The sequence below is a fragment of the Schistocerca serialis genome, chromosome 5, assembly GCF_023864345.2.
Source record: "Schistocerca serialis cubense isolate TAMUIC-IGC-003099 chromosome 5, iqSchSeri2.2, whole genome shotgun sequence".
NCBI lineage: Eukaryota > Metazoa > Arthropoda > Insecta > Orthoptera > Acrididae > Schistocerca > Schistocerca serialis.
Window position 1 is genome coordinate 422,206,963 of NC_064642.1, and position 24,317 is coordinate 422,231,279.

Consider the following 24,317-nt stretch of genomic DNA (forward strand, 5'->3'; position numbering starts at 1 on the left):
ATTAAGGGATCTGACATTCCACGCTCCAATCCATAGAACGCCAGTTTTCTTTCTCCTGATAACGACATCCTCTTGAGTAGTCCCCGCCCGGAGATCCGAATGGGGGACTATTTTACCTCCGGAATATTTTACCCAAGAGGATGCCATCATCATTTAACCATACAGTAAAGCTGCATGCCCTCGGGAAAAATTACGGCTGTAGTTTCCCCTTGCTTTCAGCCGTTCGCAGTACCAGCACAGCAAGGTAATTTTGGTTAGTGTTGCAAGGCGAGATCAGTCAATCATCCAGACTGTTGGCCCTGCAACTACTGAAAAGGCTGCTGCCCCTCTTCAGGAACCACACGTTTGTCTGGCCTCTCAACAGATACCCCTCCGTTGTGGTTGCACCTACGGTATGGCCATCTGTATCGCTGAGGCACACAAGCCTCCCCACAAACGGCAAGGTCCATGGTTCACGGGGGTAGGCTATAATCTCAATGAACACAAAAATATTTTCTGTCTGACAGTCTATTGTTGTAAGATATTATTTTGATCCTGAAAACGGATTAAAAAATAGAGTTCTGGACTTTATTGAACACGCTAATGAGGCAGCTAATGCTGTTCACAGTCTAATCAATTCTTCATTGAGTTTACATAATTTAGAAGTAAAGAACATGACTGCATATTGTGCTGATAATGCAAATGTTAATTATGGGAAGCACAATTCTGTATTTAAACTGCTTGGAGAAAACAACAATCATTTGGTGAAAGGAAATTGCTCAAAACACTTGCTACATAATGCCACAAAAGATGCTGTGATGCTTTAGATGTCGATATTGAAATGTTTGTTATGAAAATATATGACCATTTCTCTGTATCTGCAAAGAGAAGAGAAGAGTTGCAAGCATTTGTCAATTTTGTTGATGCTGAGTGGCTAGGAATTGTTTGTCATGTTCCTACCCATTGGCTTTCATTAACATCTAATATGGACAGACTAATCCCAAACTGGTTATCAATTAAGAGTTATTTTAAGAGTGTGGATGACTGTTCAAAAATATTTACAAAGTTTTTTTGTGAAGAAAATCCAGAAAAGGAATGTGTTACGAAGGCATATCTAAATTTCTTTTCCAACATACATGCTTTATTTGTTGAGTCTGGAAAAATCCTTGAAACTTCAAATTTCTGCATCATGTAGTGCTATGAAGTGATGAAAGATGTGTGTAATAAGATTCATCAAAGGATTAAAGACACTTTTTTTGGTACTGCCTCTGAAGAATTATTGAACAGTTTAAGTCCATCCATGGAACAATGTGCCAGAGATGATTTTATTAACTTCTACTATTCCTTAAATAATTACATAACAAAAAATTTTGATGTATCAACTGCAAATCCAGTTCACTGTCTTTTACCATTAAAGATGGAAACTGAACTTTCTTTTAGTGAGTTACAAGCCATAGTTAAAGAATTTGTTCTTGATTTTGTAAATGAAGATGCTCTGTATGAGGAGTTTTCTACTGTAAAAAGTGCTGTCAGTGTGGTGAAAACAGGAACCACAGCAGAAAGTCGGGTAAAAATTTTTAAAGACTTAAAATTCAAACAAATTGATGTCCCAAGCCTTAGTAAAATCATAGGCTTTGTATTAAGCATTCCAGGATCAAATGCTCACACAGAAAGAGTTTTTTTCTCTGATGATCAATTAGTGGACAGATCAAAGAAATAGCTGTAGCTTAGAACTTATTAAGGCAGAGCTTATGATTGAAATTAATTTTGATTGTAATTGCAAAGAGTTTTTTAAATTTGCCTAGGAAGATAAAAAACTGCAGAGTTGTGGAGCTTTTGTAAACAATTATTTGTAAATTTGTTACATTTTATTGTGATTATTTTTGAGCATTTTATGTTATGGAAAAAATAAATTGTTTTGTTTAAATTCCTTTTTGATTCTATAGACCAAAAAATGAGTGGATCCTTGTAGGTGTGAAACATAACAAAAAACATAAGAAACATGCTTAGAACACATCTGTGCAACACATATTTCAATGAACTTTTTATATAATGAATTTACTCCACAAATGAGTCTTATTAATTTCATTGCACTCTTTAAAACCTGCTCTCGGCTTGAAGAGCTACCCCAAAATATGATATACGAGTAAAAGTAAGCAAATTATGTCTTACTTTTTATGTTTACATCCCCATTGTCATCCAGTTCAAGGAAATGCATATAATTGTGCAGCTGAAATTCACTATGATTAAATCCCCCTTATTCTCCCTTATAATCATGGTCAGATTTTAGTCATCTCCCTTAAACCCTTGATCAAAAGCTGGTCGCCCCAGTCTGACTTCTCCTTATGTAAAAATACAAATTTATTTTCAGTGCACGTAAGTTTCCCAAAGTATTCAAGTTTCGAAACTTCCTGGCAGATTAAAACTGTGTGGGCGACCAAGACTCGAACTCGGGACCTTTGCCTTTCGCGGGCAAGTGCTCTACCATCTGAGCTACCAAAGCACGACTCACGCCCGGTACTCACAGCTTTACTTCTGCCAGTACCTCGTCTCCTACCTTCCAAACTTTACAGAAGCTCTCCTGCGAACCTTGCAGAACTAGCACTCCTGAAAGAAAGGATATTGCAGAGACATGGCTTAGCCACAGCCTGGGGGATGTTTCCAGAATGAGATTTTCACTCTGCAGCAGAGTGTGTGCTGATATGAAACTTCCTGGCAGATTAAAACTGTGTGCCCGACCGAGACTCGAACTCGGGACCTTTGCCTTTCGCGGGCAAGTGCTCTACCATCTGAGGTACCGAAGCACGACTCACGCCCGGTACTCACAGCTTTACTTCTGCCAATACCTCGTCTCCTACCTTCCAAACTTTACAGAAGCTCTCCTGCGAACCTTGGAGAACTAGCACTCCTATTCAAGTTTCGTCATCCTTGCCTTCAACACATACCAAACAGTATCAATATGACATAGCATAGCTTAGTTTGCATAATTCAGATCAACAGTAAATTGTGTTTAGAAAGAAGCATAAGGATTTTCACATCACATAAACACCATAAACTCAGGCACAGTAATTTTTTTTAAATTAAGTTATTTTCTCTATAAGAGTACCTTTAGCATAAACTGTAATAGATAATACAATTTCTTTTCAGCTTCTCATTCACAGTTTCAGGTTAATATATTCAGTGGTGGCTTGAGATTATTTGACCGCCACATAACTATATCATGATTATTAGATGAGTAAAGAGAAGAAGATAGACTGATAGTGAGATAGTTGCAAAAAGGGATAAAGATAAGAGGAGAAGACATGCAGTGCAGAAATTTGAAAATTTTGAAGAAATACTACAAGAGCATGATGGTTCTGGATTAGCTGAACCCATATCACAAACAATATTTGTGATCCATTGTTGACTGTACTGTAATAGTTCATCTATCTAGTCTATAGCACTCTTATCGGTTTCCGTATGTTATGTAGACTGTGTCAGTTGCAAATTCTATCATAACTACATCTACATCTACATCTATATTGATACTCCGCAAGCCACCCAACGGTGTGTGGCGGAGGGCACTTTACGTGCCACTGTCATTACCTCCCTTTCCTGTTCCAGTCGCGTATGGTTCGCGGGAAGAACGACTGTCTGAAAGCCTCCGTGTGCGCTCTAATCTCTCTAATTTTACATTCGTGATCTCCTTGGGAGGTATAAGTAGGGGAAGCAATATATTCGATACCTCATCCAGAAACGCACCCTCTCGAAACCTGGCGAGCAAGCTACACCGCGATGCAGTGCGCCTCTCTTGCAGAGTCTGCCACTTGAGTTTATTAAACATCTCCGTAACGCTATCACGGTTACCAAATAACCCTGTGACGAAACGCGCCGCTCTTCTTTGGATCTTCTCTATCTCCTCCGTCAGACCGATCTGGTACGGATTCCACACTGATGAGCAATACTCAAGTATAGGTCGAACGAGTGTTTTGTAAGCCACCTCCTTTGTTGATGGACTACATTTTCTAAGCACTCTCCCAATGAATCTCAACCTGGTACCCGCCTTACCAACAATTAATTTTATATGATCATTCCACTTCAAATCGTTCCGCACGCATACTCCCAGATATTTTACAGAAGTAACTGCTACCAGTGTTTGTTCCGCTATCATATAATCATACAATAAAGGATCCTTCTTTCTATGTATTCGCAATACATTACATTTGTCTATGTTAAGGGTCAGTTGCCACTCCCTGCACCAAGTGCCTATCCGCTGCAGATCTTCCTGCATTTCGCTACAATTTTCTAATGCTGCAACTTCTCTGTATACTACAGCATCATCCGCGAAAAGCCGCATGGAACTTCCGACACTATCTACTAGGTCATTTATATATATATCGTGAAAAGCAATGGTCCCATAACACTCCCCTGTGGCACGCCAGAGGTTACTTTAACGTCTGTAGACTTCTCTCCATTGATAACAACATGCTGTGTTCTGTTTGCTAAAAACTCTTCAATCCACCCACACAGCTGGTCTGATATTCCGTAGGCTCTTACTTTGTTTATCAGGCGACAGTGCGGAACTGTATCGAACGCCTTCCGGAAGTCAAGAAAAATAGCATCTACCTGGGAGCCTGTATCTAATATTTTCTGGGTCTCATGAACAAATAAAGCGAGTTGGGTCACACACGATCACTGTTTCCGGAATCCATGTTGATTCCTACATAGTAGATTCTGGGTTTCCAGAAATGACATGATACACGAGCAAAAAACATGTTCTAAAATTCTACAAGAGATCGACGTCAGAGATATAGGTCTATAGTTTTGCGCATCTGCTCGACGACCCTTCTTGAAGACTGGGACTACCTGTGCTCTTTTCCAATCATTTGGAACCCTCCGTTCCTCTAGAGACTTGCGGTACACGGCTGTTAGAAGGGGGGCAAGTTCTTTCGCGTACTCTGTGACTTTTTAGTACCTGTTGCCTATAAAACCATCTAAACTTTCTGTCTTGAACACAGTTTGTGACAGAGCACCATAACCTACTGCCAGTAATTCTGCCAACACATTTCCCTCATTTAAATTGCAAGATTGATTGAACACTCCTAAAACCAAAGTTTTCACTGTAGCCTGTTACAGTTGAAGTTTTGTTAATGTTGTTATTTGCCATCAATATGTTACAGTTGCTGCTTTCCCTACAACTGTTTGCAATGTATAGTTCTGCCTTTAGTTCAGATTTGCTTCTGATAATTTTTCTTCCAAAATATCTGTAAATGTTGTCTAAAGTCTCATTATTTTCTACCACATGTAAGTTCATAGATGGTGAAGTTAGATCCACACATTTCCTATACCATGAAAATTATGTCTGTTTCAATGAAAGGATCTTTATTAACAACAGGTCTGACTTAAGGAGTGATTTTTTTCTAGTATACTCAGCAAAGATAGCTTCCCATGACTTTATTGCTAATTTGTTCATTACTACAGTATTTTATGAACTGTAAGATGCTACAGACTATAAGACACACCCTAATTTTTAAGCAGTTTTTTTTAAAAAAAGTAACATTTTTACTGTTTGCATTATTAGGTTGCAAAGCCAGACTAAAAAAAAAGTTAGTTTCTAAAATTGAACTCCTCTTTAAAACCCTTGAAAATCCTCATCTGAAGTTTCTCCTTCTTCCTCTTCCTTTTCATCATCATCACTGTTCTCTTCATATATAATATGGTCTTCACTGCCATCAACAGTGTTACTTATGCTGCACTTCTTGAGAGATTTAACAATAATGTCTTCTCTCACTCTGGACCACAACTGTTTTATCCACAGACACACTTGTTTGATTGTAGATCATTTCAAAGCTCCCTATGGCATGAATTCATGTTGGGTTTATTACATCATCAATTTATTCCATTTCTCTCTCATATACACTTTCAATGTTTTGTTTATCAAGACACTGAGAGGTTGCAGTGGTAAAATAACCCCTCCTTGAAACTCTGCATTTCTCTGTCTCAATTTCTCTTTCATGGAAATTTTCAAATGACAATAAACTGATCTAGCACAACTAGAGAACTCTTCTACAATAAAGCACGTTTCCTTCACTCCCACGCTCTGTTAATCTGTAAATTCATACCAGCCTTGTCCATCCTACCCTTGTCGTGTACATGAACACCACCATCTGGTGGTATTTCAGAAGGTTTTTGTCATTGTTTTGCACTTGACAATTATCATTGGGTTAAGTTTAGTACCATCAGCACAACTTTAAAGGACAACAGTGTAGTACATTTTTTCATGACCATTTGTTTTTATAGTTACAGTTTTAGCACCTTTCATGGCAACAGTTCTATCACACATCACATCAAATGTCAGAGGAGTTTTGTCCATATTTACTATTTGTCTTAGTTCCACTCTGGTTTTCTTTTGATGTTGAATAATAAAGTGATGGAAAGATAATATTTTCTCTTCATAGCCTTGTGGCATTTTGTGAGATATTTTGGTTTTGGTTCATGACACTTCGTAAACCTGCAGCACAAACCAACTCCATCCTTAAAGTCTGTTAAGTTCCACTTTAATCCTAGCTTAAGAGCATCTATTTGAGTCATTTTTGTATTAATTCCACTGTCCATTACAACGGTGTTCTTGAATCCATTTCAATATGTCACCATGTATTTTGCCCATTTTGCATTCAGTCCTCTTTTTACGCATTCAGTCTTCCTAATTTTTTTCAGTTCTTCATTACTAGCCTACCACTCTTGAAATGCCACTTAGCTGCTCTGTTACCATATTCTTCTACGTATACTATTACTTTCAGTTTGCATCCCACATCAAATGAATACCTTTTATTTTTTTCCCATACGAAAGTAGTTCCTAACAAAAATATTGTACTGTTACTGATAACACACATCACTTTCAATTCAAGTTCATTGGCACTGTAGATTGTAATGATGTATCATAGGCTAGACAGTGTTCTGGATTTGTGATTGTGGGGCAGGAGGGAGACAAAGTTAGCAAGCTTGTGAATCCATGCAACTCACATTTGTCGCATTGGTGCACTGCTGCTGCCAGTCAAATCCAGTGTTGCCAGATAGAGACAGGTTCCCCATGGCATCAAATATAAGGACTTTTTAATAATGGCAGGGATTTTAAGTCAGAAACTGGAAACTTTTATATTAATTTTGAATATAAGATGCACCTGAATCTTGGAAACAATTTTTGAAAGAAAAAAGTGGATCTTATAGTCCATAAAATATGGTAGCCTTTATGGTGGATTCAGTTTCTGCCAATCTAGACTACATCTTTTCCAGTTTCGAAGCTAAATGTCCACTGTCCTCCTTCACTATACTTTGTAATTCTATCTTGAGAGTGTCACTGTTAGACTTTATTTGGATCTCTAAATGTGTATTGTTAGATCTCATTTCTGTCTCTATATCTCCCAGCTCCCCAATATTGTATTTAAAATATCACTTTGGCCTGGCTTTTTGTCCATTGATATCTCACTTGAATTATCAAAATATCTTGGCTCGCATATACAACCCCCCCCCCCCCCCTCCCCCTATCCTTCCATCACCAACACCATTTCTTCACTTTCTACTTCATTAATTACATTCATACTGATTTTATTTTTAAAGTATTACACCCCCAAAAAAGTTAAGTTTGATAAATACTATGCACTTATCTTGTCTTACCTTCCATAGTTTCTTGTGAAGATCGTAATTGCTTGTTGTTTATTTTCATTTATTCATAGCTGTTGTATACATAAAGTTCATTTGCAGCTCCCAAATGCAAATCAATTTTCCTGCAGCATAAAAGTACTATGTTTCTTCACAGTATATTGTATACATGATATGAAATGAAATGTCATGTGGCTAGGGCATCCCATTGGGTGTAAGTCCTTTTAGTTGCTGCAATTTTGGTGACTTGCCTGTCAATGAGGATGATATGATGATGAAGGCAACACAACACCTGGTCCCTGACTCAAGATCATCTCCGACCACTCAGCTATTGAGGTGGAATATTGCATACGTATTATTTATCAACATAAATTTGATCTTTTAGGTCTCTATATAATATAAAAACTATTAATACTACTGCCAAAATGTCTATAATCCCAGCAGCAGCCCCACATGTGATGCCTCCTTTCTTGCTATTGCTAAATAATTTAAGGGCTATATTTCACATTGGCATTGCACAAAAACATTTACTGTTTAGCAGACAATGTATATTCAAGTCCAAGGAAGATGACGTCAAAATGTTTTAAAAAGTAGCTTTTCCAGATGGCATCAGTGTCCAAAGGCACTGAAACATCATGTAATATATAATGTCCAGGGTGTTAAATGTCATCTGAAATGCTTCCTGTATATCTTCATGATAGTCTTTGCTGAATAGTGCAATACTCTAACTGGGGGATAAGCTGTTAATGTCAAAATGCCTTTTTCTCGTTACTGACATTTTGACCTGAAAAAATATCTCTCTGTCTCCATATTGGCTTCCAGCTATACTGCGTATACCTCGTATCATTGACTTATTCTCCATTTTGGCACTTTGCTGAAACCAACACATTATTAAATGAAAGAATTTTCTTCTTTCATAAAGCACATTACGTTTTAACAGCTTTTTACACACAAGAAACAATTCAGTGTCTGCTTGATGAATGTATTTCGACATCATTCACAATGAACCCAGTTACAGTTCATAGCAGCTCTCTTCTCAAACCTCTTTTGTTCCATGACTCTCTTATGCATTGTCATGGGCGTCTTCTTCCATGGTGTTTGCTGCCCAGAGAAAACATTAAGAGCAGCAAGCGTGGCCATAAATGAAGCACCACCCCATCCAGCAGCAACACTGTCACCCTTACCATTCGACCAACATGAGGATCGTGCAACACATCACTTTAATGAAGTGATATGTTACACTGAATGTGCCCCACCTCAGATGGAAGATGGTGTTTCCATTACAAACTCTATGAAACTACATAACCATTATATGGAGAAAACTTGTCAGAAAATATTTAGCTTATCCATTATACACAGCCAGTTTATCAAGTATTAGTTAATGCACCCGTGTATATAACCTCTTATGCTGTCAGCTGGCTTTATTCCCCATCCGACATTAAACCTGAGGAATGACATACTTCTAAAGAACAACAACCACACATTACTCTACTTACTAGATTCCTCTTGTGGTACTATTACTAATTCACACACATCCCTTCATGTCATTCATGTTGTACCTGCACTTAAAAGTGCACTACCAAAATCAGTAAAATGCACTTACCCTTCGCAGCTTGGGAGTCTGTCACATAAATTGTCAACATGCTAACTCTGTAGGCACAGGCCATATACTGTCTTCCACAGAAGGCCAACTTCTACATCCTTGTATAAACTCCTGACTGTGATAGTGTCCCAATATACAGTCTTTAAGACACTCTCCTTGTAGGGTGAGTCATCCTTTCCTTTTGGTTCATCCACACACACAATCATTCCCCTAATTCATATGGGTATGCTGTCCTGCCCAATATTCTGTCCTCCCTACTGCCTTAAATCTTTCTTCAGTTGACTCACTCCTGTTGCTTCAATTATGTTTCAGATACTTGAGCTGATGTTTCTAGTAAATTCCCTTGCCCTCCTCTGTGATCCCATTCACTCCATCCACTGTTCCTGCTTACCGCTTCTATGCACCATATGGTAAAGGTATTAGTACTTTATTCTCATATTTTTAATCATTCAGATGTTAGCACATCACCTACTGCAAGTCTGATGTTCTATATTCATCCTTCTCCCCATCAAATCTGATGTAGCTAACATCTAATGATTTCATACCAATTGTTAATCTACTCAAGCCACTACATGTACAGAACTTAAAACTTAAAGATACTTGCAATTTCTGTAGCGTATGAGAGAAATATTTCAGAATGTGTTGATCAGAAGTTTGTCTACCCTAGTACAGGGTTGTTGTTGATTTTTGTTTCTATTTAAGACATCATCAGCTATTTGTACAGGGTAGCCCAGGTAAAAGTAACCTGCCTTCCCTCTGAATGCGAATACAATATTTTGGCTTCTGAAATATGGTAAACAGCTACAACTGTGGACAATTTTCTGCAGTGTCAATTTTTAGCAGTTTTATGTCAGCATTTCAGCTTATTTCATCAGTGAAGTTAGGCATTTCTCTTTTCAGTCCACAAAATCACAAGGTCTATGAAACAAATACACACACAATACAGGAACTAAAGGACATCAGCTCTGAAGCTGCTGCCATTGATATCTGTCAGGTATGACTGTGTATGGTTAGATGTGCACAGCTGTGTACTGATTTTGCAGGGAGCCACTTTCAACATCTTCTATAAATGTGTTTTTCACTGTATTTTTCACTGTAAATAAATGGAAAGTTCATTTCAGCTCTTAGTTCTGTAATTTCACTGTATTTCCTTTATACTTTTACGGGCTACTTTTATCTGTGCCATCCATCATTTTTATGTTAACTGGGTATCTTCATAACAGTTTTCAATGAGTGGTGCATTAACTAGCTGGAAAGTAAGTTGCTGATCTCAAAACACCTTTCTCTCATTGCCTGCATCTTGACGTTAAAAAATATCTTTCTCCAAATAGGCATCCAGCTATACTGTTTATGCTTCATATCACTGAATCTTTCTCCAAATAGGTATCCAACTATAGTGTGTGCTCTTGATATCACTGACTCTTTCTCCTTTTCAGCCTGCTGCTGAGTGCTGAAAACTGCTTCTCTGCACACTACTAAATGAGAGAATTTTCTTATTTTGTAAACCACATATATTATAACAGCTTTTTACACACAGGAAATGCTTCAAACAGTTGTCTGTATGTTTAACAAGTATATTTTAAAAGCATTGAGAATGAGCTCAGTTACAGTTCATAGCAACCCTCCTCTTGTACCTGTTTTGTTCCTTGACTCTCTTATGCATCATCACAGCATCTTCTTCCATGGACATAGATGCTGTTAGTGCCTCTGAGGTAGGCATCCACTGCATGGAGAAAACATTATGAGCAGCAAGTGTGGCCAAATGCTAGCTGCCACCAGCCTCGCCCCATCCAGTAGCAATGCCACCTTCCCTACCATTCAATCAACATATGCATACAGAAAAACCCCATGCTCAACAAATGTCTCCCACTTTGCAAACAACATTAAATAAATGTGCTTCAGTAATCTATGATCATCATTCATTGGTCCTAAATACCCTGTACAACACTTCACTTTAATGAAGTGATATGTTACACTTATGCCCCACCGCAGATGAATTCATCTCCACTGCAAAATTTACAAAAATACATAACCATAATATAGACAATTCTTGTCAGAAGATTCTTAGCTAATACATTAGAGATAGCAGGTTTATTAAGTATTAGTTAACATACTGATATAAATATATATAGTCTCTACTGTTCCTTTCCATTTATAAGTTAAGCACCATGAGCTTCAGTTATTTAGATTTCTTTTTTAAGATTATAAAACATACCATCTCTTTTGTAAGAATATAAAACCTTTACTTGTTATTACACACGTGCAAATCTATTTTTGTTTCTATTTAAGACATCATCAGCTATTAGTACCTCTTATTTTAAGTTTAGTACTCACCCTTCTGCCATCGGTCAGCTTCACTCCATTTGTGATACTGAACCTGAGAAGTTACATACTTCCAAGCAGCAATAACCACACATTGCCTTTCTTCTTCTGGTATTATTACTAGTACTCACAAAGTTCAGACACATTCCTTCATGTCATTCAGGTAGTACCTCAACTTACAAGCGAACTACAAAAATCAGTGAAATGCATTTACTTTTGCAACCTGGGAGTCAGTCAGACAAGTTGTTGACATCCTAACCCTGTAGACACTGACATACACTATGCTCCACAGAAAACCAATTCCTATATCCTTATATAAACTCCTGGCAGAGATAATGTCCCTGCATAAATTCTTTATACCCTCCTTTTAGTGTGGATCATCCTTCCCTTTTGTTTACCCATACACCCAATCATTCCCCTAATTTACATGTGGGTGCACTGTCCTGCCTAATATTCTATCCTCCATACTACTTTAAACCTTTCTTTTGTTAACTCACTTAGGTTTCTGGGACTTGAACTTGTGTTTCTAGTAAGTTCCCTTGTACTCCTCTATGATCCCATTCACTCTGTCCATTGCTCCTGTTCAGTATTTCTATGCACTGTCTGCTATAGGTATTAGTACTTTATGTTAGCACCTCACATAGTGTAAGTCTGAGATTTAGTACTTTATTCTCGTAATTTTAATCTTTCAGATGTTAGCACATCACCTAAAGCAAGCCTGAGGTTCTATCTTCATCCTTCTACCCATCATATCTGACATGGCTAACATCTAATTATCTTCATACCAATTAGTAATCTATTGGAGGCCATTAAATGCTACTTGAACAAGTGCTTGTCTGAACTTTAATACCTGTAATATGTGTTAGAGTATGAGGGAAAAATAGGCAGTATTTTGTCTACCCTAGTACTTCGTTTTTATGTGATATACTTCTTTACTGTGTCAACAGTGTAGAGACCTTTTTCTTTTCCATTCAATGGCTCTTCTTTCAGGTGTGGTGTTTCAACTATTTTGTAAGGGCCTTCGTATTTTCTCACTTCACATTTGAACTTGGACGATAGGCTCTTACAAGCACTAAGTCATTTAATTTAAAATCTGGATCTTCTGAATTTTGATTATATTGGCACAATCTGTTCCTTGCATATTTCCATAAATGATACTTGATATTCTAGTTCCCTCTTTCTTGTCTCCTCTTTTCTTTAGACAACAAATAAATAAATAAGAAACATGGCTGTATTGCCTGAGGTAAGTATATCAATTAATGTCAGTTTGAAGGAAATATTTGTGTACTCATAGTAACTAAATAAAAGTACATCCAATACTACACCAGGTCATGTGAGATAGATTTAGCATCAGTAACGCTTCATGATTCCCCCTAGCTGAAATACTTATAGCCACTTCCTGTGTCGTGGGTGTAAATAAATCTTAAATCTTCTCCACCTTAATTTAATTCCTCCAATAGTTCTGGTGAAAGCCCATTACTTTCGTTAAATTTCCATTTACTTCTTCCCTCTTTGGTATTATTAAGTTCCATCCAAAGATTTCATACTTCCCCTTCTGTATTTTGCAAACCAACTGTAGACAGTGGTGTGCTAACTAATGAATCTATCATTTCTTGTACGGTTTAAGTACTGTAATTAATTTATTTACATGCTCCTTCAAAGTTGTGAAGGTTGAGCCTGGTAAAGCCGTTATGTCTGAATCTTTGCCCTGCTCTAACCTGTTTAACCATAACTGTGTGTCTTAAGTTTTGTTCATTTACTCTTGTAAACTATTATTCAGTTAATTCTGTTATTTGTTCTACATTCTGATTTACCTTCTTATAATGTTACAAAACCTCATTTCTTACAAGATCATATTGTTGGTTTATCTCTGTACATAACTCTCCCTGTAAACTGGATAATATTGTTTGCAAGTTGGTTATTTTTGTTTTTTCTCTTTTTTTTCTTCTTACAAGATTCCAAGATATGCCATTCAAGGCTACTATTTGTTGAAAGATTTCTTGAAGCCTTCAGCTGCCATTCTCTTTATTTTCTGATGTACGATTGTGCAATTTCAGCCTTAGGCCATTTTCAAGTATTTTATCAATAATTTTTTAGTAGCAGATTATGTCATACACATCATTTCTCCTATGACATCATATTATACTCATAAAATAATTCTAGGTGATCATGCTATTTTAGGAACATGTTACTTTTGAGCAGTTGTTGCAAAGTACTATTTGCATTGTCTACTTTTGCACTTAAATCTTCAATTGAAGTCTTGAGCTTAGCACTGAGCTCTTACTTAAATCAGTCATTGCTTTGCAACATCTAACTTGGTACTGAAATCTGCATGTAAATATCCCACCACTTGTTGCTACTTAAAAAATGGAGAGGGGGAAGCTAAGATGGAAGTTGTCGCAGCACTGTCCTACACTGGTCTTTTATGTGCTGTTGATGTTATTGCAGCCAGTCAGCCAGCATGCTATGATGTGGAACTTATGGCTCAAAAACAGCCACATTCCAGATCATAGACATGTATGTTACTCTCCATCGTAATTGTTGTCAAGTAATTTAATAGTGATTTCTTGACAACTAAATTTCTTCTTTTCTTCCTGTATTGCTGAGGAATTTAAAGTTTTCTCCTCAACAGCTCAGTTCTTGTGGGTGTTTCTCAAATGCAGTATTATTAATGTTGGCTGCACTGAATAATCCTCGCAGTTGACCTTGTAGCCAAGGACAGTGCACTTGTGTAGTAAAACTTATTTTGATAAAAATTATTGGTTTATTTCAAGTTTCTTGCTAAATATTGAAGGTTTGCCATTCTGTAGCACAGTCACCACAAATGTAATGATTCCTAGGTTTCTCCATGTATCTTCCTGAGTAGTGCAGTACATCAGCTGGAGGTTAGGCTGCTAATGTCAAAACGCCTTTTTCTCTCATTACCGGCATGTTGACTTGAAAAAAATCTCTCCTTCCCTTCAAATCAGCATCAACATGTGCCATGGATACCTTGTATCATTGGCTTCTTCTCCTTTTTGGCATATTGCTGAGTGGTGAAAACTCGACGACAGACTTCTTCTTTGCATACTACTAAATGAAAGAACTTTCTCCTTTTATAAACCACATATATTATAACAGATTATTACACAAAGGAAACACTTCAGACAATTCCCTATTTGCTTGACAAGTGTGTGTGTGTGTGTGTGTGTGTGTGTGTGTGTGTGTTTGTGTGTGTGTGGTGTCTTCAGTCCAGAGACTGGTTTGATGTAGCTCTCCATGCTACTCTATCCTGTGCAAGCTTCTTCATCTCCCAGAACCTACTGCAACCTACATCCTTCTGGATCTGTTTAGTGTATTCATCTCTTGGTCTCCCTCTATGATTTTTACCCTCCACACTGCCCTCCAATACTAAATTGGTGATCCCTTCATGCCTCAGAATATGTCCTACCAACCGATCCCTTCTTCTAGTCAAGTTGTGCCACAAATTTCTCTTCTCTCCAATTCTATTCAATACCTCCTCATTAGTTATGTGATCTATCCATCTAATCTTCAGCATTCTTCTGTAGCACCACATTTCGAAAGCTTCTATTCTCTTCTTGTCTAAAATATTTATCATCCACGTTTCACTTCCATACATGGCTACACTCCATACAAACACTTACAGAAACCACTTCCTGACACTTAAATCTATACTCAAAGTTAACAAATTTCTCTTTTTCAGAAACACTTTCCTTGCCATTGCCAGTCCACATTTTATATCCTCTCTACTTCGACCATCATCTGTAATTTTGCTCCCTAAATAACAAAACTCGTTTACTACTTTAAGCGTCTCATTTCCTAATCTAATTCCTGCAGCATCACCCGACTTAATTCGACTATATTCCATTATCCTTGTTTTGATTTTGTTGGTGTTCATCTTATATCCTCCTTTCAAGACACTGTCCATTCCGTTCAGCTGCTCTTCCAGGTCCTTTGCTATCTTTGACAGAATTACAGTGTCATAGGCAAACCTCAAAGTTTTTATTTCTTCTCCATGGATTTTAATTCCTACTCCAAATTTTTCTTTTGTTTCCTTTACTGCTTGCTCAATATACAGATTGAATAACATCGGGGATAGACTACAACGCTGTCTCACTCCCTTCCCATCCACTGCTTCCCTTTCATGCCCATCGACTCTTATAACTGCCATCTGGTTTCTATACAAATTGTAAATAGCCTTTTGCTTCCTGTATTTTACCCCTGCCACCTTTAGAATTAGAAAGGGTATCATATCTCCTATTTCATCTTCATCTACATTCTCTTCCATTTCTATAATTTTGTCCTCAAGAACATTGCACTTGTTCTCTTCCATTTCTATAATTTTGTCCTCAAGAACATTGCACTTGTATAGACCCTCTATATACTCCTTCCACCTTTCTGATTTCCTTTCTTTGCTTAGAACTGGGTTTCCATCTGAGCTCTTGATATTCATGCATGTGGTTCTCTTTTCTCCAAAGGTCTCTTTAATTTTCCTGTAGGCAGTATCTATCTTACCCCTAGTTATATGGGCCTCTGCATCCTTACATTTGTCCTCTAGCCATCCCTGCTTAGCCATTTAGCACTTCCTGTCACTCTCATTTTTTAGATATTTGTATTCCTTTTTGCCTGCTTCATTTACTGCATTTTTACATTTTCTCCTTTCATCAATTAAATTTAATATCTCTTCTGTTACCCGAGGAATTCTATTAGCCCTCGCCTTTTTACCTACTTGATCCTCTGCTACCTTCACTATTTCATCTCTCAAAGCTACCCTGTTCTTCTTCTACTGTATTTCTTTCCCCCATTCTTGTCAATTGTTCGCTAATGCTCTCCCTGAAGCTGTGTACCTCTGGTTCTTTCAATTTGCCCATGTCCCATCTCCTCAAATTCTCACCTTTTTGCAGTTTCTACAGTTTTAATCTACAGTTCATAACCAATAGATTGTGGTCAGAGTCCACATCTTTAAAACCTGGTTCCTGAAACTCTGTCTTACAATTATATAATCTATCTGAGACCTTCCAGTATCTCCAGGTTTCTTCCATGTATACAACCTTCGTTTATGACTCGTGAACCAAGTGTTAGCTATGATTAAGTTATGCTCTGTGCAAAATTCTACCAGGTGGCTTCCTGTTTCATTCCTTAACCCAATTCCATAGTCACCTACTATGTTTCCTTCTCTTCCTTTTCCTACTATTGAGTTCCAGTCATCCATGAATATTAAAATTTCGTCTCCCTTCACTACTTGAATAATTTATTTTATCTCATCATACATTTCTTCAATTTCTTCATCATCTGCAGAGCTAGTTGGCATATAAACTTGTACTACTGTAGTAGGCATGGGCTTCGTGTCTATCTTGGCCACTATAATACATTCACTGTGCTGTTTGTAGTAGCTTACCCGCACTCCTATTTTTTTGTGCATTATTAAACCTACTCCTGCATTACCCCTATTTGATTTTGTATTTATAGCCCTGTATTCACCTGACCAGAAGTCTTGTTCACCCTTCCACCAAACTTCACTAATTCCCACTGTATTAACATGATTCACATTATCCATCGCACTTCACATAGTGTAGACTGGGAACTGTCTGCTAGGCATGCCCGAAGTCAAACTGGCTGGGCATGGCCCATGCTGCCTGAGTTGTTGTTGTTCAGCGGGCAGAGGGCGCGGCCGAATTCTCGTGTGCCCTCTGGTGGATGGGACTTTACTTGCGACAACTACTTTCCGTGATGTGCCGTGCCGATGTGCACCTCCTGCGATCTTTCTGGTGGCTACTGCACTCCTCCTCCTTCGGGGGGTGAAGCCACTGTGACCCACTGCGTCAGAAGGTGGAGCGTTGTGCAGTAGCGATGACCTCCATGTCCATTGGAATGCTGGAGTCGGGGGGGATCTGCCAACCCTCGAGCCAGAACCTTCGAATTTGGTTGGAAGTGACCCACATAAAGAAGTCCCCGTCGTCCCATCACCGGACCCCGAGACAGAATGGGCAACAAGCTGTTGAACTCCGGATCCCATTCCACCTTAGAAGGGGCAAGACCCAGTGGCGGGGACGATGGGAAAGGCACGACCACAGGTGAACCAGCCTCCTGAGAAACTGGGCCTGCGAGGGGGGCTGGCTCTTGCTGGGGCATCTCTAACGACGGTGATGTTGGTGCTGGAGCTACTGGAGGCCACCAAGGCTGAGAACCATCACAGTGTGGCAGAGTCACAGGGCAGAGGGGCGGTGGTGTCCCCTGAGAAAACAACATGGGTGCCGGTAATGAGGAAGCTGGCACCTGAGGGGTTGGACGGTGGGTGTCCAAACGTGGACACAGCTGATTTTGGTGACGACATACCTCCCGGTCCCCCACCTGCAAAGTATAGAGCCGGCAGCCATTGAGGTGCAGGACCACCGCCGGTATCCAACGTGGATTGCGACCAAACTCACATGCCCAGACCAACATACACGGTGGAAAGCTCGTTACCCCGTTTTGCGAAGACTGGTGAGGACCAGGCCGGAGGAGGTGCAGCAGAGTCCTAGGTTGGCACCCGTGGAGGAGCTCTACAGGGCTGCATTCTCCCATCGGTGTGGTCTGGTATGCTATCAGGAAAAACGTCAATGCCTCCTCCGCAGGAAATTCGTTCACATACTTTTTCATTTGCGTCTTAAAGGTGTGCACCATGCGCTTGGCTTCCCCATTCAATTGTGGATGAAAGGGGGGAGAGCAAACATGCCGAATAATGAAGTGCCTACAAAAATCCTGGAAGGTCTGCGAAATAAACTGAGATCCATTGCCAGATACCAGGGTGACTAGCAGACCTTCCACAGAAAAGATTTTTGTGAGTGCCTTGATTGAAGCTTCTGAAGTGGTTGAGGAGCAGCGAACCACATATGGGAATTGAGAATAAGCATCAATGACAATGAGCCAAAGGCCATTGGGAAACGGGCCCGCAAAATCTATGAGAACACGTTCCCATGCCTGGGTTGCAGGCGGCCATGAAGAGAACGTTGACCTGGGAGATGCCTGTTGGCTCTCACACTGGGAACAGGCAGCCACCAAGTGCTCAATTTCTCTGTCAATACCGGGCCAGTGCACATGTCTGTGAGCCAAGGTTTTAGTATGGGAAACACCGCAGTGCCCCTGATGTAATAACGTGAGGACCTCCCTTCACAAACTTGCAGGAACAACCATGTGAGGAGCTGTATCATCGGTAGCCAGAAGGAGAACTCCTTCCAAGACTGAGAGGCAGTCTCGTAGAACAAAATAATTGCGAAGAGGGTCCGAGGCCCGGCCTGGAGATCGGATGACCACCCCTGCTGAACGAGGTGAACTACTTGCCATAGAACCAGGTCAGCTGCCATTTCCCTGGCGACTCTAGAACTAGTGATCGGGAAGCCATTGACCACTTGGTGGGACACCACATCCAAATGAAAACACATAATCTCCTCCCTATCGAACTTAGGATCCGGGCCCACCGGAAGACGGGAAAGAGCGTCAGCATTGGCATGCTGTCCGGTAGGGCAAAAATGAATGTCATAATGGTACTTAGAGAGGAACAAGGCCCAGTGCTGCAGTCTGTGGGCCACCCTATCTGGAATCTGAGAGGTGGGGTCAAATAACGATATTAATGGCTTATGGTCAGTGATTAACTGAAACTTTGTGCCATAGAAGAAAGGATGAAACTTGGTAACAGCGTAGACAATGGCCAAAGCCTCTTTTCCCTCCTGGGAGTAATGGGCCTGCATGGGACTAAGAGTTTTAGATGCAAACGCCACTGGCTGCTTGGATGGACCAGGACCACCCCCACCCCATACTGCAAAGCATCTGTAGCCAGGACCAACGGCTTATTGGGGTCAAAAGTAGCCAAACAAGGCACTGACATGAGGAGGCCCTTCAATGAGGTGAACACTCGCTTGCATGCAGGCGACCAATCAAAAGGAACACCCTTGCACAGAAGGCAGTACAGAGGGTGGGCTATGGTGGAAGCCCTGGGAATGAACCAGTGATAATAGGCAATCTTGCCTAAAAAAGCTTGTAACTCCTTCAGCGAAGCGGGCCGCAGAAGGTCGACGATACCTTGGACCAAACTTCCTAGTGGCTGGACGCCATGCTGAGGGATGGTGTAGCCCACATACTCAATGGACAGTTGGAAGACTTAAGCAAGTGCAACGCAGGCCCACGGACCTGAATTTGAGAAAGAGGGTTCGAAGGTTGTGCAAGTGTTCCTTCGTGCTGTGGCCTGTGACTATTATGTCATCCAGGTAATTAATACAAAGAGGGATTGTCGATGTGATGTGCTCAAGATAATGCTGAAATATTGCCGGGGCACTGTATATTCCGAAGGCCAACCGCTGGTATTTGTAAAGGCCAAACGGGGTGTTGATGACCACCAGCTGTTTGGAGTCCTCATCAAACGGAATCTGATGATAAGCCTCCAAAAGATTGATTTTCGAAAAATATTGGCCTCCCGCCACTTCGGAGAACAATTCATCAGAACAAGGCAAGGGATAGGTGTCCACCACCAATTAGGAATTAATGGTGGCCTTGAAATCGCCACAAAGACATAATTGTCCCGAGGGTTTCCTGACAATAATGAGGGGTGAAGCCCACTCACTAGAAGAAATGAGAAGAATGACCCCGAGGGCTGTCAGCCGGTCTAGCTCTGCTTTTACCTGAGGGCGGAGAGCCAAGGGGATCTGCCGCGCGCGTAGAAAACGTGGGCGAGCCGACGCCTTCAAAGTTAAGTGAGCTTCAAAGTCTGAAACATGCCCCAGGCCCTCCTCAAAGATATCGTTAAAGGCAAAGATTCCAGTGACTGATAGGGAACGTCTTCGGAGACCAATTGTATGGTGTCTGCAATACAAAAACCGAAAGCTTGAAAGGCATCCAATCCAAAAAGGTTAGCAGGGCTTGCATCACTGACAACAATAAAAGTAAGAGGCCGAGTGACTGATTTGTAAGTGACGTTGGTAGTGAATTGATCCAGTAGGGGAATGAACTGTTTACCATAACCGCGGAGACGCTGGTAAACTGGTGCCAACGGGGGTGACCCAAGGTCGGAGTAAGTTTGTGCATTCAATGAGGAAACTGCCGCACCTGTATCTACTTGCAGTTGTAGTCGGCGCAACCGAACTGACACCTCGATAAAGAGTTTGTGTGCCAATGCGTTGGGAGCCTGGCCCCATGAAACTTCCTGAATGTCAACATCCATGTCCTCTGTACCTGCTGCCTTCGATTCTTTTGAGGCTGAGCAGCAAACTTTAGCAATGTGTCCTTTTTTATTACATTTGCAACAAACAGACTAACGCTGGGGGCACTCTGACCAGTCATGATGTATATAGCACGACGCACAGGATGGTAGCAGGGGCCGGTGGCCGGAAATCTGTTTACGTGTCATGTGGGAGCGGCTGTAATGGCCGGATTATACTGCTCGCATGTCGTCCACCCCGGACGCAGTGGACGTGGCTGTGCCGCCCTGAACCACCGCGACGTCGCACCACGCTTCCAACTGTTGACCTGTGGTGTGAGAGACTTCATACAATTGAGCAAGGGACAGGACTTCCTCAAGGAAAGGGTCTTCCAACTGCATGGCCCGTTGCCGGACCTCCCTATCAGGGGCCAAACGAACAATGACGTCTCGCACCATAATGTGGGCATACGACTCTCGCAACTGCTCCGTGACAAAATGACACTTGCGACTAAGACTGTGCAGGGTAGTGGCCCATGCCCGGTAAGACTGATGGGGCTGTTTCTTGCATTGATACAGCTCGACCCTAGCTGCCACAACATGTGTGCGGCAGCGATAATATGAAGACAGCAATGAACGCAATGCGTCAAAAGACAAGGACGAGGGTTCCTGTGATGGCGCTAGCCACCACAAAACGTGATACAGCAAGGGAGATATCCAAGACAAGAATAGAGTGCGACATACCTCCGCATTGGCAACATGAAATGCCTGGAAATGCTGCCGAAGGTGATGTTCATGTGCATACCAATCCTCCGCCGTCTCGTCATACGGGGGAAAGGGAGGAGGGAATGGCGCTGGAGCAGACTGCGAGGAGAGCAACACCGGAAGCGCTTGTGTCATAGTTGCCATGAGCTCCTTCTGCTGCTCAACCATACCCACACTAAATTCCCCGTGCCATGGATAAGCTGCGAAACCAGAGCAACACGTGAAAGAACGACCCTACTCGTCACCAATTGTGTATTAACATGATTCACATTGCCCGTCGCACTTCACATAGTGTAGACCGGGAACTGTGTGCTAGGCATGCCCGATGTCAAACTGGCTGGGCACGGCCTGTGCTGCCTGAGTTGTTGTTGTTCCTCTGGCAGAGGGTGCGGCCGAATTCTTGCGTGCCCCCTGGTGGACGGGACTTTACTTGCGGCAACTACTGTCCGTGATGCGCCATGCCGATGTGCACCTCCCGCGATCTTTCTGGTGGCTACTGCACCCACTATATCGAACTTTAACCTATCCATTTCCCTTTTTAAATTTTCTAACCTACCTGCCTGATTAAGGGATCTGACATTCCATGCTCCGATCCGTAGAACGCCAGTCATCTTTCTCCTGATAACAACATCCTCCTGAGTAGTCCCCGCCCGGAGATCCAAATGGGGGACTATTTCACCTCCGGAATATTTTACCCAAGAGGACGCCATCATCATGCATTCCCTCGGGTAAAATTACGGCTGTAGTTTCCCCTTGCTTTCAGTCGTTCGCAGTACCAGCACAGCAAGGCCGTTTTGGTTATTGTTACAAGGCCAGATCAGTCAATCATCCAGACTGTTGCCCCTGCAACTACTGAAAAGGCTTCTGCCCCTCTTCAGGAACCGCACATTTGTCTGGCCTCTCAACAGATACCCCTCTGTTGTGGTTGTACCTACGGTATGGCTATCTGTATCATTGAGGCACCTAAGCCTCCCCCAATGGCAAGGTCCATGGTTCATGGGGGTAGTTGACAAGTATATTTTAACAAAATTCACAATGAACCCAATTAAATTTCAGAGCAGCCCTCCCCTTGAACCTGTTTTGTTCCATGACTTTCTTAGGCATCGTCACAGGCATCTTCTTCCATGGAAGCCAGTTCAACTCTGTGGCAGGGATCTGCAGCAGGAAGAAAACATTAAGAGCAGCAGATGTGGCCAAATGTGAACCACTGCCAACATCGCCCAATCCAGTAGCAGTGCTGTCTCCTGTACCAGGAATCAACATGCACATACTGAAAAGCCCCACACTAAACACATGTGTCCTACTTTCTAAACTACATTAAATAAACATGCTTCAGCAGTCCATACATGTCATTTGTCAGTTCTAAATACACTGTGCAACACTTCTTTTTAACTAAGTGAAATGTTACACTATACACTGCACGAAGATAATAGTTATTCTGTTACATAATATGGTTTACTCATAATTCCACATAACATTTCACACACATTTTCACATTTCCACAAGCAAATATCAAAACATAATACTTAGAGCTCTTTTCATTATCTTGTTGCCTTACATATCGCAAAGAGCTTCTCATATCAAAAACAGTATGAAACTCATCTGAATGATTCTGAAAACAGTCTGATCTCTACTGATTGTATTGGTGCCAAACAATTGTGATATAAGTTGTGTTAATGGTTTTTTGACTCTTCCAGAACATTCCACAAATTAAAATAATACTAAGGTGCCTTCCATTTTTAAATTATACGTCAGATTTAATTCACAGAATGTCTCCTGAAGATATGTATTTATGTAAAGATTTTTAGTAATAATATTGAAGGTTGCAAAATTTGCAAATATAAATATTGGAAACCTGCTGTTTGTTGCAATATCAATTTTTATATATGCATCCTTTGTCTGCATTTAATACTGAATAGTAAAAATAGCAAAAATGATGTAGCTTTGTTTTTCAAGCATTTTCTGTTAATTATTTGCGAAATAATTTTTGTAGTATAATACTGAAATATGAGAACATATCTATATATAAATGGAAAATTATATTTGCAGAAAAAATGCACCCAACATGTGGAAAACCACATGAACATCAACATTTATGAAATATATGATTTATAAATGAAAATGAATCCAAATCTGGCAGAAATTTATTTGATATCGCATGGTTTGTTAACTGAGAAAAATGTTCCATTAGATCTTGATTTATTACAGGATAAGTCTTGTTTCATTCTGTTTCCAAACTCTGGCTGAGTTTACATTCCAAGAGTGAAACATTGTGGGGGTTTAGTGATGATTTGTGCAGCCATATCATGGCATTCCATGGGCTCCATGGTTACTCTGCAAGATTACATTACTGCCAAAGATGATGTGATGATCTTGACTGATCAAGTCCATCCCACGGTACAATGTTTGTTCCCAAATGGTGATGCTGTGTTTCAAGGTGACAGGGCCCCTGTTCACATACCTTGCATTCTCCAGTACTGGTTTTGTGAGCTGAAGGATGAATTTTCACTTCTCCCCTGGGCACCATAGTCATCACATCACAATATTAATGAGCCATTGTGGTCTACTTTGGAGAGAAGGGTGCATGATCACTATCAACCTCCATCATTGTTACCTGAACTTGCCACAATTTTGTAGGAAGAATGGTATAAGATTCCCTTGAAAACCATATAGGACCTGTATTTATCCTCTCCAAGATGACTATAACTTCACTTGCACCATGCAATGAATTTATTTTTCATCACTTTCTGTCATAAATTTGGCATTTTTCATTTGTACTGCTATATCCACAATTAGCCAGATATCAGTGCACTTGGGCCTTCACCTTCTGTGGAGATGTAT

General features: G+C 40.6%; 1 protein-coding gene across 1 annotated transcript in view; it reads left to right on the top strand.

The window, feature by feature from the left end:
* Positions 1 to 24,317, top strand: part of LOC126481526 (FAD-dependent oxidoreductase domain-containing protein 1-like) — a 237,803-nt gene that overhangs the window by 183,025 nt on the left and 30,461 nt on the right. The gene's annotated exons all lie outside the window — the stretch shown is intronic.